At 34.1% G+C, this 13,901-nt stretch overlaps 1 protein-coding gene across 4 annotated transcripts in view; it reads right to left on the reverse strand.

Moving 5' to 3' along the window:
* LOC106884059 (zinc finger protein 836) overlaps positions 1–13,901 on the reverse strand; it is a 294,539-nt gene that overhangs the window by 75,882 nt on the left and 204,756 nt on the right. For all 4 annotated transcript variants that reach the window (XM_052971239.1, XM_052971240.1, XM_052971237.1 and 1 more), the window contains exon 2: positions 9,829–9,998. The gene's annotated coding sequence lies outside the window, so the exon portion shown is untranslated. The remainder of the gene's footprint in view (positions 1–9,828; positions 9,999–13,901) is intronic.

Here is a 13,901-nt window from a genome sequence, read left to right on the forward strand (position 1 = left end):
CAATGATTTCACTGTGACCATGCTGGTGTAGCATCTTGAGGGTGCTTTTTAGTTGAACAAGTTAACCCCAGGACATTATTTTTTTTTTCAAAACTGAGTGCTTATTCTATTGGTATCTTTTGCTGAACTGTTAAGTTATGGGGACGTAAACATACCAGCACTTGTTGGTGAGGAGACAAACACAGATACAAAAACAAATATACATACACATACACACACACACACACACATACATACATACACGTGATGGATTTCTTTCCATTTCCATCTACCAAATCCACTCACAAGACTTTGGTTGGCCCAAGGCTATAGTAGAAGACACTTGCCCAAGATGCCACACAGTGGGACTGAACCTGGAACAATGTGGTTGGGAAGTAAGCTTCTTGCCACACAGCCACTCGTGTGCCTACAAATATATATCTAACAAAAATGACAGAACTTCCCCACCGCATTTTATGATCATCACTTCAGTTTATACTTAAAGTAAAGGGACTGTGATTTAGATAAGCTATATGTAGTAGTAGTAGTAGCAAGTTAAGAGCCAATGTATGCTATGAAAGAGACCTATTAAATAGTTGGGAGCAATGCACAAGTCTAACACATGGATATTCCAATGTTAAATCTGTCCATGTCAGGTGTTGGTTTAACTTATGTTATTTTTATTGTGGTGCTTATAACTTGTGCTCTCCATTTTACAGATAAAATGGGTGTCACTTCATGATGATTTGGCAGTTATATTGAGCTACTTAGGTCAAGTGATAATGTAGATGCTCCCTCATGGCTCACATTGTATGTAGTAGTCATTACTCGAATGAATGACGTGTAATTAAACTCCAATAAAACAAAAAGAGGGAAGAAAAAAAATTATTCAAACTTTAAAACAAATATGATTAAGGACTAAAAACATTGTCACTGAAGAGGCTTAGAAAAAGTACCGAAGCAATAAAATAGAGCAGAGTGTTGTTAATACAGTTTATAAGCCTTGAGACTAGAGACATAAACAAACATGGCTAAAACACACACACACACGCACACCGGATTGAACTAGTTTGGTCAAGTGACAACATAGAAAATTCCTCACTGGGTTAAGCCTTTTGTTACCATATTTCTGTCAACATATGCAGCCTTTGTTTCAATTGATTCTTAAAATAATTAAGAATTTAGTAAAATAACTTTTTCATTATTAAGCTACAGTCTAGAACAAATTAGCATAAAATTTTGATGGAAAATTATAATGTAGACCACTTTAAAATGGTAAGTTTATGTCATGAGACCTGAAGCAGTCTCAGGCAGGTTGGTATCAAAGGAGTTAAGTTAAATGAAACTGTGAACAGATGTTATGAAGTAATAACAATTTGATAAAGTGAAAATGCAACATATTGTCAGAAAAGTGATAATTTGGTTTTTCAACGCACACACACATATATATGAGTGGGTGTTGAAAAGTTCCTGGGTTTGGGTAAAAGAAAATACAGGAGGATCAGTTAATTATGATTTTATTTAACAAATTCTCCTCTCAGATTGACACTTATTGCAACAATCATTTGGTTTTTATAAGCCTTTCAAAAAAAAAAAAAAAAAAAAAAAAAAAAAAAAAAAAAAAAAAAAAACTCGGTTGGGTTTCCAACTAGGCCTTTCATGAAGAACCCTTAAGTCAGGAACTTTTCAGCACCCCTTTCTATTGTAATGAAATGCTAATTTCATGTCATTCATAATGGTAAATTATATTTAAATTATCATCAAATAAATATGCTCAACTTAGATGAAAATATTTATTATGCTAGAATTATAGTAAATGAAGTTGATTCAAAACAGTTGATTGAAATAAAATTCATAGAGTATGACTGACTGAAGCACTCGTAACAGATGCTCAAAACAGCAATTAATCAAATTTTTAAAAAATATTAAAATAATTTCATTTCAAAATGGTTATAATTGTTATATTTTATTCTTTTTATCTTTTTCTTGTTTCATTTGTTAGACTGTGGCCATGCTGGGAAACTGCCTTAAATAATTTCAGTCAACGAACAGACCCTAATATTTATTCTACTGGTCTCTTTTGCCAAACCACTAAGTTAATGGAGAGATAAACACACCAACACTGGTTGTCAACCAGTGTGGGGACAAACACACACACACACACACACACAAACCACAGATAAGATCCAGAGATTCTCCGTATTGAAGACACAGTGCTCAGAAGATTCAAACTTAGACTCTGATGTCTTTACAGGGGATGGATTCCGCAAAGTAAAGAATGGCCGTAAGAGGGATAAGTTGAGTAGATACAGAGGCAATGATGTGGATAATCAAATTAGATACATCTCTGTCATTTGTACTCTGCATAAGTTGGACTTATTAATATAAATATTTAGACATAAAACTTCATAATCTGAAAGTCTCGACCTTTTGCATTCTCTCAGCTTGCATGTATACATATATACATATTTTGTATTTCATACCCAACATAATGTATTTAATATATTCAATGTATCTTATTTGTTTATCTACATAATTGCCTCTTTCTCTCTCTCTCTATCTATCTATATCTATATATATATATATATATATATATATATATATGCATAAATGATGGGCTTCTTTCAGTGCCCGTCCAACAGATCCACTCACAAGGCTACGGTTAGCCTGAGGTTATAGTAGAAGACACTTGCTCAAGGTGCCAAGCAGAGGGATTGAACTCAGAACCATGTGGTTAGGTAGCAAACTTCTTATCACACAGCCACTCCTGCATCTATACTGAAATGTTTTTACATCAAATCATAAAAGCCTATGTATTTTTATATGTGAGCAGGCAAATGTATTTGAGTCTAAAAACAGTGCTTTTAGACTCAAACATAAGCCTAACTTCCACATATTTGCAGTGTTCTCTATCATCAGAGCATAACCATTTTATACAATTTATCAGATTGCTAATTTTTTTATACACCGTTAGCATCAGTTTCAAATATTGATTCAGTAACCACAGATATAGAATTATCTAGGATTTGGCTCACTTGGATGGGAGATTTATCACCCAGTTTAAGAACGCAGCTGACACCTCAGATGTCTTTAGCAGAGTCCACTTTGATTTAACCAGTGTATGCTTTGAGGATACCTATCTCTCTCCCTTTCACCAAATCTCAAAGACCTTGGTGAATGGTCATGAATGCAGCCATACAAGAACATAAATATCAACTACATTGGTATACAGTCGGCACAGACAAATATATGCATGATATTTAACATAAGTTTAACAGTTACTTCTATGAAGCCTTCTCATGCATGGAAACAGAATTTCTTTTACAGGTGGTCTGATTGTGAGTTACTTTTGTATATGTCGCGCAAAGTCTCTATTCACTTTGACTACATCCCCACTCCACTCAGTCAAAGGGCCCTGTCTTTTGAGTTACTTGGGGACCTCACTAATGTTGATGCCACATAAAAAGCACCCAGTACAATCAGTAAAGTAGTTGGCATTAGGAAGGGCATCCAGCTGTAGAAACCTTGCCAAAGTAAATAGTGGAGACCAACACAGTCTTCAAATTAGTTGGATCCTGTCGAAACATCTAACTCATGCCAGCAATGGACATTAAACCTTTAGCATTCAAACTGACCATATCCAGCCAAAATATTCTACATGTTTTATATTCAAACTAGCTGATACAATCTCTCACACCTACCCAACAATGTCCTAAAAACAAGCAATTACATCATGAAAATCTCAAAGCTACAAGATAATCCATGAATAATTCAAAACAATGCTAATAAATAAGCATTATATTTGACAGAATAATCTGAATGCTAAATGGATAAATGATGATAATGATGATGATGATGATGACTGCTTATGGCTCCTCTTATATCCCTTGGGATCAGTCTGTATTTCTTGAGCATCCATAGTTTATCAGTTGCATTTTATTCCTTCATCTTGAATAGCAATTAAATTTATATCTTATGCTAATGGAAAGAACAAACTATTTGAAAGTGGTGCCTCTTTGAATTTACATTTACGGTATGAATTCGTATCTGGTTTTCAAAGCAGAAGGCTTGAAGAAGCTGAAAGCAAAACTTCTTTGACTTTTCCATTACTTAACATTAAATACAGGCTACATGTCAGTGCCTGTGTGGCTGTGTGGTAAGAAGTTTGCTTCCCAACCACATGGTTCCAGGTTCAGTCCCACTGTGTGGTACTTTGGGCAAGTGTCTTTCACTATAGCTTCAAGCCCACCAAAGCCTTGTGAGTGAATTTGATGGATGAGAACTAACACCATCACACATGTATATATATATATATATATATATATGCATGTGTCTTTCTGTTTGTTTGTTCTCCATCCTCATAACTTAGTGGTTCAGCAAAAGAGACCACTAGAATAAGTACCATGCCTAAAAAAAGAAACAAGAAAAAAATAAGAACTGAGGTTGATCCATTTGACTAAAAATTCCTCAAGGTCGTGCCCTAGCATGGCCACAGTCTAATGACAGAAACAAGTATGGCAAAAGAAAAAAGAACTAACTTTGTTAGCCTGCAAAGTTTATAGAAGGAAAGGTAGTCGTGTAATAAAATATGGGAGTTGTCCCAAATAGATAAAATATGTTAGTTTGAAGTTTAATGAAAAAACGATATTCTTAATTTTTTCAGTTCACTTTTATCAAGATCCAATATTTACAGTCTCTTCAAGCTAAAATGATAAACTAGATTTAATACCAAAAGTCAATAAGCTTTCTGAAAAATAAATAAAAACAACTGCTTTGCTGTAAAAAAAAAAAAAAAAAGGGGTCAAGCATTAATGAAAGGCAAAGATAGGCTGAAAAGCAAATGATAATGCACATTTTTATCAAACTAGCCCCGTTTCAATGTTAAAACTTTTATCTTCACATATGAGCAGAGATAGGTAAAAGCTGGCTATGCATAAACACAGCATCGTAATGACAAGCATTCAACAGCACTGCACAGTTATATCATTAAGGTGTGTATATAATCAATTAAAGTTCAGTTAGCTATGAACTAGATAAGTAACCTTGGGGTACTTCTTAGTATACAGATTATTGAACATACAGATACATGTGATTAGGCATAAATAGGATAAAGCAATCACTATAGTTTGCATGTTCCTATCTATTTCTCTCTCTCTCTCTCTCTCATGCGCACCTGTATGCAAACACACATCCAATAAGTTTAACTTAGCGTCCAATATGTAGAGCAGTGCTTCCAAGAGCTCTGCTAATTATCTAATAATCTGATTACTGATGATATAAAGTATACCTGACTTTATTTCACACAATGAGCTATCATAGAACTCACACCCAGCTTGACAAGAAAGAATTTTAAAATAAAAGAAGCAAAAAAGAAAAAGAAAAAAGAAAATGATATACACAACAAATGTAAAAGATACATGAATATCTACTCCCAACAAATGTTAGTGGGGAAAAAGACTGCAAGCAGATAAGGAGGAATTTTATAAAGAACCTTACATGAAGCTATCTTATATAGTCACTTGAATTAAGAATTATCTAACACAAAATAAAATAAGAAAAGGTAAGAAGTCACATGAACACACTGATAAGAAAATTAACAGCCATTGATGACAACCTTGAATTTTTACATAAAATATAGAAATAAAATATCCTGATTAATAACACTCTACAAGTTTGTTTGTATAGTCATGGTGACCTTAAACTTTCTATGGTTTCAATGTTTTTAATTTTTTTTTTTCCTTTTTCAGCAGTTTCGATAGTTTGAAAACTTACAAGCAATTTCTGTTATATTTACCATCATGCAGAACAACTACTGAGGTAAACTAAAACAGCATTCTCTAAAAAATTGAAGCAATTTCCTAAGTGTACCACAGTGCTGTATGAGTTTTGTTTAGTTAACAAGAAATATTTACAACAGAACTAAAGCAACTTAGAATATATTTAGGCTGTTATAAACAAAACTCCACTCTATCTAATGTCGTGCTTGTGTAATGAAATAAGTTTAGTACATAATAAAAAAGATGAAACATCTTACTTTGCTGTTCAAACACCTAACATTTTCCCCCAGCTCACTTCTATGAACTTCAACTGTTGAAATTCTGGATTAACTGGCTTAGTGTCAATCCTATATTAACCATAAGGATCACAAACTTAGTCTAGTATTATATTACAAAAATATATAATGATTATTACCTAAAGTGGATTAAGTTCTCTATAAATTAGCAGAAAAATTTCTATTGAAAGGCACTGATGTTGCGTTAATTTCAAGGCCAAACTTCACATTTATTTCCGCTACATCAAATGGTATGGGGGAATTGTCCTTCCTATAAGATTTGAGCTATTTACCTGCCATCATGGGTTGGGCAGGTTATCACAGTCCAAACCAGCTCTTATCCAGAGTTACTTTACTCCTACATTGTTTGGGGCCCAGGTGCCATTTGTATTATTTTATTCCTGGCATGGTCTCTCTAGTGGTGCTCTTCTTAGCACTACCTGCTTACAGAATGAACTAATTGCATTTTATATATATACAGCAGCAGCAGCAGATGATGATGATGATGGTGGTGTTGGTGGTTATTGTCGTCCTCACCACCACCACCGTTATTATTATCATCATGATCAAACATCGATTTTCCGTACTGACATGGGATGAACAGTTTGGCAGAAGCTGGCAAGCTGAAGGGCAACACCAGGCTCCACTATTCTGATTTAGCATGGTTTCTATGGCTGGATGATCTTCCTGACACCAACCACTTTACAGAGTGTACTGGATGTCTTTTCATGTGGTACTAGCATTCATGGGGGGTGGGGTGGGGGTGTCACCAAGTAGTTTGCAAGACAAGGATTTCACAACTGAGAGAGGGAGATATATGTATGAATATGTCTGTGTGGGTATGCTTGTATTTATATTAACACACACACACACACATATATGTATGGGTATATATATATATACATATATATACACACACACATACATTAGTTTTAGTTGCTCAATTTTCTCCAGACTCTCATTTACTCTAGCTGACCAAAGCGCCTGATAGTCATAACTGGTTTGGGTCTTTGTCAGATTTAAAAGGTTCATCTTTCAGTCTGCTCTCTGTCTAGTGTTTGGTAGATCTGTGTGGAACCCTACACAGCAATTGGGTGGCTTTCTTGCATTAGTCATTTAACTGATTTCTTCTGAAAAGCATTTTTATTATGGAAAGTATTTATGTGTCTGCTTCCTTGATGTAGATCAGTGGCACTCAACCAACTTTTGCCTAAGAACTTCTTTCATTCTTATTTTACTCTACTGGACATCCCCCCTAACTCTTTGATGTTTAAATAAAATCCCATTATATCTTTTATAACTGAATGTTATTAGGAATTGTGTTAAACAAAAAATTGTCAAAATATTTTGTGTATTGTAGAAGTACAACCAATTTTATTCCACATAAATTTTAACAAAATCTTACATGAATCCCCTAGAGTCATATGAACCCTGGTTGAAAACCTCAGAGAACATAGTGTAGAGTAGATGCACTGTTTTCCAAGTGATTTCTCTCATATCAATACTGTGAAAAGTATTTGATAGAATTCTCTTTGACACAATGTAAAATGAAATCTAAAATGCTCTTTTTGGTTTCAGACCTAGTAGAGGCATTGTATCATTTATACATACACGCATGTATTGTCATTATCATTTTAACATTCACTTTTCTAAGCTTGCAAGGGGTGGATAGAGTTTACTGAGGCAAATTTTCTACAACAGGTGAGGGTTAGCCCTTCAGGTTGCCAGCCCTCACCTGTTTCCAAGGAAGGTAACATTTCCCAATGACCAGACATGTTCTCTTGATGAATATTGGAACTGAATGATGCTATTTGCATGACAGTGACAATTATTTTACAACTAGACAAGGAAACACACACATATACATATATATGTATATGTACACACACAAATGATGAACTTCTTTAAGTTTCTGTCTACCAAAGCCACTCACAAGGCTTTAGTTGGCCCAAGTCTTTAGTAGAAGACACTTGACCAAGATGCCATGTAGACAGACTGAATACATACATACATATGTCTGTATGCGTATACCCACACACTCACTTTAGAGTAACATGGATCACATATTTCTGATGCATGAGAAACTAGCTTTTGAAGGTGCAACAAAATTTAGCAGGTAAAATCTTGGAACAAGAAACAAAATTACAAATATACATTCTTTTACTTTAAAGAGCAGCATCTTAGATCATGGTAAGCACTTTTAAGAATGTAGCTAAAGTTTTAATTTTATTAATACAACAATGAAATGTTGAATATGTACATAAAAAATCATCTATATCCTGAGTGAATAATACAAATTTGGGATCTCTAAACCAATGCTGGCAGCAGGAATATTTAAAGGAAAAGAAAATTTTCCCACCTCAGTGCCAATTGTTTTATCTGAGATAAGATATAGAAGAATACACTGAAAATGAATCAAAAAGTTTTGGCAAATGTAGTTATAAAGATTTTTCACTTAGATAAATGTTATCCAGATTTACATTATGATAAATATCTGAACAGATGAAGTTTTTGGCATTTAGGCTCAGGAAGTTGGTATCTAATCACAGATGCTGCACTTTATCTTTGAGCAAGATACTTAACTCTAGCACTTGCTATCTCAATCCATGAAGCAGGAAATTATGTACAAAACAATCTGAAAATGGATAGATTCTGCCAATTTATAAACACCCAAGAGATATTCTATTCAAATCTTGAAATGATAAAGGAAAAAAAAAATCAATTTGTAAATATAAACACAGAGAAGTGATTCTGTTTTGATGAGAAAGTGTCTGGTCCAGAGGCTCCATAAACAACGCTACGTGAAGTTTAGCTTGAGGTTGATCCATTCAGATCTTAACAGAAAGGCTAGAAGAATATGGAAATTTGTTGCAATGTCTGTGAAAAACTGACATGAAGAACTCAAACATATCACCCAACATATGTTTTTGAACACATTATTTTCTTTAAAGACTTAAATACTATCATTATAAACTTTTATCAACCAAAACTTTTTTCCCATTTAATAATAATAATAATAATAATAATAATAATGATGGTTTCAAATTTTGGCACAAGGCCAGCAATTGTGTAGGAAAGTGCAAGTCTGACCTCAATGCTCAACTGGTACTTATTATTTTATCAACCCTGAAAGGATGAAAGGCAAAGTCAACCTCGGCAGCATTTGAACTCAGAATGTAAAGTCAGAAGAAATACCACTGAATACTTCTTCCAGCATAGTTACAATTCTACCAGCTTGCTGACTTATTTTAGAATAATAACAATAGTAATGATTTCAAATTTTGGCACAATGCCAGCAATTTCTGGAGAGGGGGAAACTCAATTACATTAACCCTAGTGTTCAACTGGTACTTATGCTATCAATCTTGAAAGGATAAAAGGCAAAGTCAACCTTGGCGGAATTTGAACTCAGAATGTGTAGACGGACGAAATGCTGCTAAGCATTTTGCCTGGCTTGCAAATGATTCTGTCAGCTCACTGTCTTCTTTTATTATGATGATGATAATAACAATAATAATAATAATAATAATAATAATAATAATACAAAAAGTTTACATGTTGGTTACCTTTCTTTTTAATTAGTTCTTGTCTATCCAGAGGGCTTCATAATACCAGATGAAATGAAGAATTTCTATAGTCGTAACAAGCTTTTACAAAAGATATTTCATAATAATACCGATGACATATTTTTGAATAGTGTAACAGGATTTAGCAGCTAAAATCTCAGAACAATAAACAAAATTGCAAATATACGTTTATTTTAGATGGTAAGAAATTGAATGGCTAGTGATAAATACCTCTGTCAATTGCCCCAGATATTATAGTTCAGTTTGGTGTTTGCCAATACCATGAAGTTGTCTGTCAGCTTGACCAGGTTAAGTTGAGCATTTGTTTCATTGGTAACCTGCCCCTCAGCCAGCATAGTACATTAGCCAACGATGTACGCTTTTCACAATAGTTTTAGAACCTGAATAATAAAGGAAAAGTCATAAAATTAATTACAAAAACTGACATGTGTGAGAATGTGTGTGTGTGTGTGTGAGTGAGTGCCTTTAAAAGTAAAAATAAAGACCCCCTTCAGTCATGAATGACCATGAGATTGCACCTAGAAAATTCCCCGCCAAGGCACAAGTCTGGGCAACGTTATTTTTATGGAAGACCAGCAGTCACCCATGCATACCAGCCACCCCTCTCCATGACACTGATATTATCCAAGAGAAAGGCAAAGGCTGATACAGCTTGGCACCAGTGATTTTGCCACCCAATTTCTACAGTTGAGTGAACTAGAGCAGCATGAAATAAAGTGTCTTGTTCAAGACCATAACACGCGCCCAGTCCGAGAATTGAACTCACTACCTCATGATTGTGAGCCCAGCACTCTAACCAGTGAGCTATATGCTTTTATGTGGTCAGCTCTGTGTGTCTTTAGCATATATCAAAATACTGTTTTATATTGTGAAGAGCTTGCTCAGCCTTTTTTTACTGTTTTTGCCATTAGCACCATGATATTTACTTATCCATATGATACTGCTGTATGTAGCGAAGGATGTACAATGTACCTTGCACTAGTTTCTTTCATAATGTACAGTATTTGATAGCACTTTTTCCATAAAGGAAAAAAGAAAAGTTTCAAAAGAATCACACCAGGCTCTATATGTGAAGTTGGACCTCCTGTAAGCTTCAATACACTAAAATCATTTTTTTCTGAACATGTACTGCTGAAGTTAGGGTGCATCTAAAATACCCATAAATCTTTTCATCATCATCGTTTAAGATGTTTTTCGTGCTGTCATGGGATGGATGGTTTGACCAGAGCTGGTATGACCGAGGGCCACACCAGGCACTATTGCCTGTTCTGTTATGGTTTCTACAGCTAGATGCCCACAAAGTGTACTAGGTGCCCCTTTTGTGTGACACCAGCTTCAGTGCTTTTAACATTAGCACAAGCATGAGTGTTTTATATGTGGCACCAGTGCCAGTGCTTTTTATGTGGCACCAACACAGATCCATCAATACCAAATCTAAAAAATGTGAATAACAGCCAACAAAAATTGTTTTTGGAGGAAGAGAAAGTTTAATGTTTGAATAATTGGCTCAAGTCGTCCACTTAACTCTGAAAACTTTCTACAGACTGAATTATATAAACGAGTCTTTATTTTTTTCTAAGAACAAGCAGTGTCACTATTATTTTAGTGACTGATACAGAATATTTTATGCGGTAGATTTTGAACTATGTGTTTCGTAGCTTATCTACTTCTTATACTGTTCTATATGATATTTAAAACATAATGAAAAAATGTGCTCATAACCATACAGACACACAAAAAAAAAACAAAAAAAAAAAAACACAGAATCAATTTTTAGAATTACTAACACTTTCCCTAGAGGATGTAATATAGGTTGAGAGTACGAGGAAGAGTGAGTTATAGCAAGTTTCATTTCTAAGTCAGTTAATCTGGTATATTATACAGCAGCTGTGAGAGTAACTACTCAAACAAGTACAAATGAGCTGATTATGGTACTGTTCAAGCAGTGAGCAAGTAGGAAGCCAAGCAGAAGTTAAATTTGACATCAAAATTGTAAAACTACAAAATAAGGAAGAAAAACATACAATGAAAATAGAATAAAAAAGAAAGAAAGAAAGAAGCATTAATCGCTGCCAATTGAAATCAAAATTACTGATTATAATTTCAGTTGAAAGTTTTCCACGATTGGTCTTCCTTTGCTGTACACATCTCTCAATCCACTCTCTGCAAAGAGTTTTTCTTTTATGTCTTTTCTTGTGAGTTTCTTTTGATTGAATAAAAATTGTATCATAGCAAGAAATGAGAAGAAGAGAAGGAAAAAAAAAAAAACCCCAGTAATGATGGGCAGATAGATAACTGGATGAATGGCTGGCAGAAAAAGCTAGTTGTTCATGAGAATTTTTGAGTGGTAATTAATCTTGGTACAGTTTGTGTATAGAACTAATACTATTGAACAAGATTGCATGTAACATAATTTAAAAAAGTAATAAAAAAAAAAAAGAAGAAGAAAGCAGATTAAATTTTATTGGAGGAGAAATATTTTCTGAAAATGTCTTAAACTCATTAGTGAAAAAAAAGACAAAGAAGAAGAAAAAAAAGATGTAGAAATTGTTGGGAGGAAAGAAAAGCCAAGATAAGAGAATAGACAGTAGAACATCTTGGAAGTGTCATAGTGAAAGTGTAATTGTTTTCACCAGCTAGGAAATTGAGTTCACTTTAACTGCTGGAGTTTTTGACACAGCTGACTGACATCAATGTCACAGAGAAAGAAAGAACCTTCAGCATAAGTGTAAATCAAGGGAAATGATATTAGATCAATAAAAAAAAAAGTAAATGAAATATAAAAAATAAAAGGGGGCAAGTTATTTACATGCATTATCCTCTCGACCCTTGAAATCTATTTCCATATTTATCTCAGTTTATTTGGCAAATAAAAATGTTAGCCATCACTGAATAATAATAAGCAATATTCTGGTAAAACATTTAATAAAGAACAGATAAAAAAAAAAAACCCAAAAAGCTACTATTCCCAAACCAGACTATGATGATGATGATGATAATAATAATAATAATAATAACGCGCTGTTTATCTTAATATGAGATCACCACGTCGTGCACATGTGGTTGCGATGCATGTGCCTGGTGTACCCTTATTAGAACAATAGCCATGATGGGTATTCTGGGCTTCGTATATTTTACCCTGGTGTCACTTTGATTGCATGCGCTGCTCTCTCACTCAATAATAATAATAATAATAATAATAATAATAATGCCAGTAATTTCCGGGGAGTGAGTAAGTTGATTAGATTGGCCCCAGTGCTCAACTGGTACTTATTTTATTGACACCTAAAGGGATCAAAGGCTCAGTTGACATCAATGGAATTTGAACTTAGAATGTAAGGACAAACAAAATGCTGCTAAGCATTTTGCATGGCGTGCTAACAATTCTGCCAGCTCACCATCTTAATAATGATAAAAATCCATTTTACTAAAGGCACAAGGCCTGAAATTTGGGGGAAAGGGACTAGTTGATTACATCAATCCCAGTATTTCACTGGTACTTAATTTATCAACCACAAAAAGGATGAGAAGGCAAAGTCAACCTTAGCAGAATTCGAACTCAGAACGTGCAGATGGACAAAATGCTGCTAAGCATTTTGCCTGGCATGCTAACAATTCTACCAGCTCACCTCTTTAATAGTAATAATAATGATGATGATGATGATGATGAAAATAATAAGTACTAAAAAATGTGGGCAATGAAAAAGTAACTGTCTCCCTAGTAGTTGTTGAGGTACTGCAATCATTAACAACCAGATTTGAGAAATTTTAATGGAGAAATTGGAGGAGAGATGAAAAGCATGATAATACAAAAGTATAAATCTATACTCATTCTTTAATGGACATACAATAAAATAGCCAAGAGCAGAAAAATACCACACTGGACAACATGTGATATCACGTTGCTACATATAAGATATCAAGGTATCACAATAGAATGTATGAAACTTAATGGTACCAAAGAGTTTATGATATGACACGAAGGTACACACTGAAATGTGCGAAATATGTGATACCACAATTTAATATATATGACATGAAAGCACAGTGGGAATATATATGAGACATGAAGATATCATGAAGATATCATGAAATATAGAAGCTATGATGGTGTCACACTGAATTTACATTGGCAGTAATGACAAAAATGGTGAAGAGGCAGTACAAGTTGATGGAAGGTAAGATATTCAAAGTTCTTTGCAAGTTCTTTACAATATGTAAAAAACATCAAGGTACCAGATTGAAATACACAAGGCATGTGAGGTATGATATTTATATATATA

Source organism: Octopus bimaculoides, chromosome 10 (assembly GCF_001194135.2).
Source record: "Octopus bimaculoides isolate UCB-OBI-ISO-001 chromosome 10, ASM119413v2, whole genome shotgun sequence".
NCBI classification, from domain to species: Eukaryota; Metazoa; Mollusca; class Cephalopoda; order Octopoda; family Octopodidae; genus Octopus; species Octopus bimaculoides.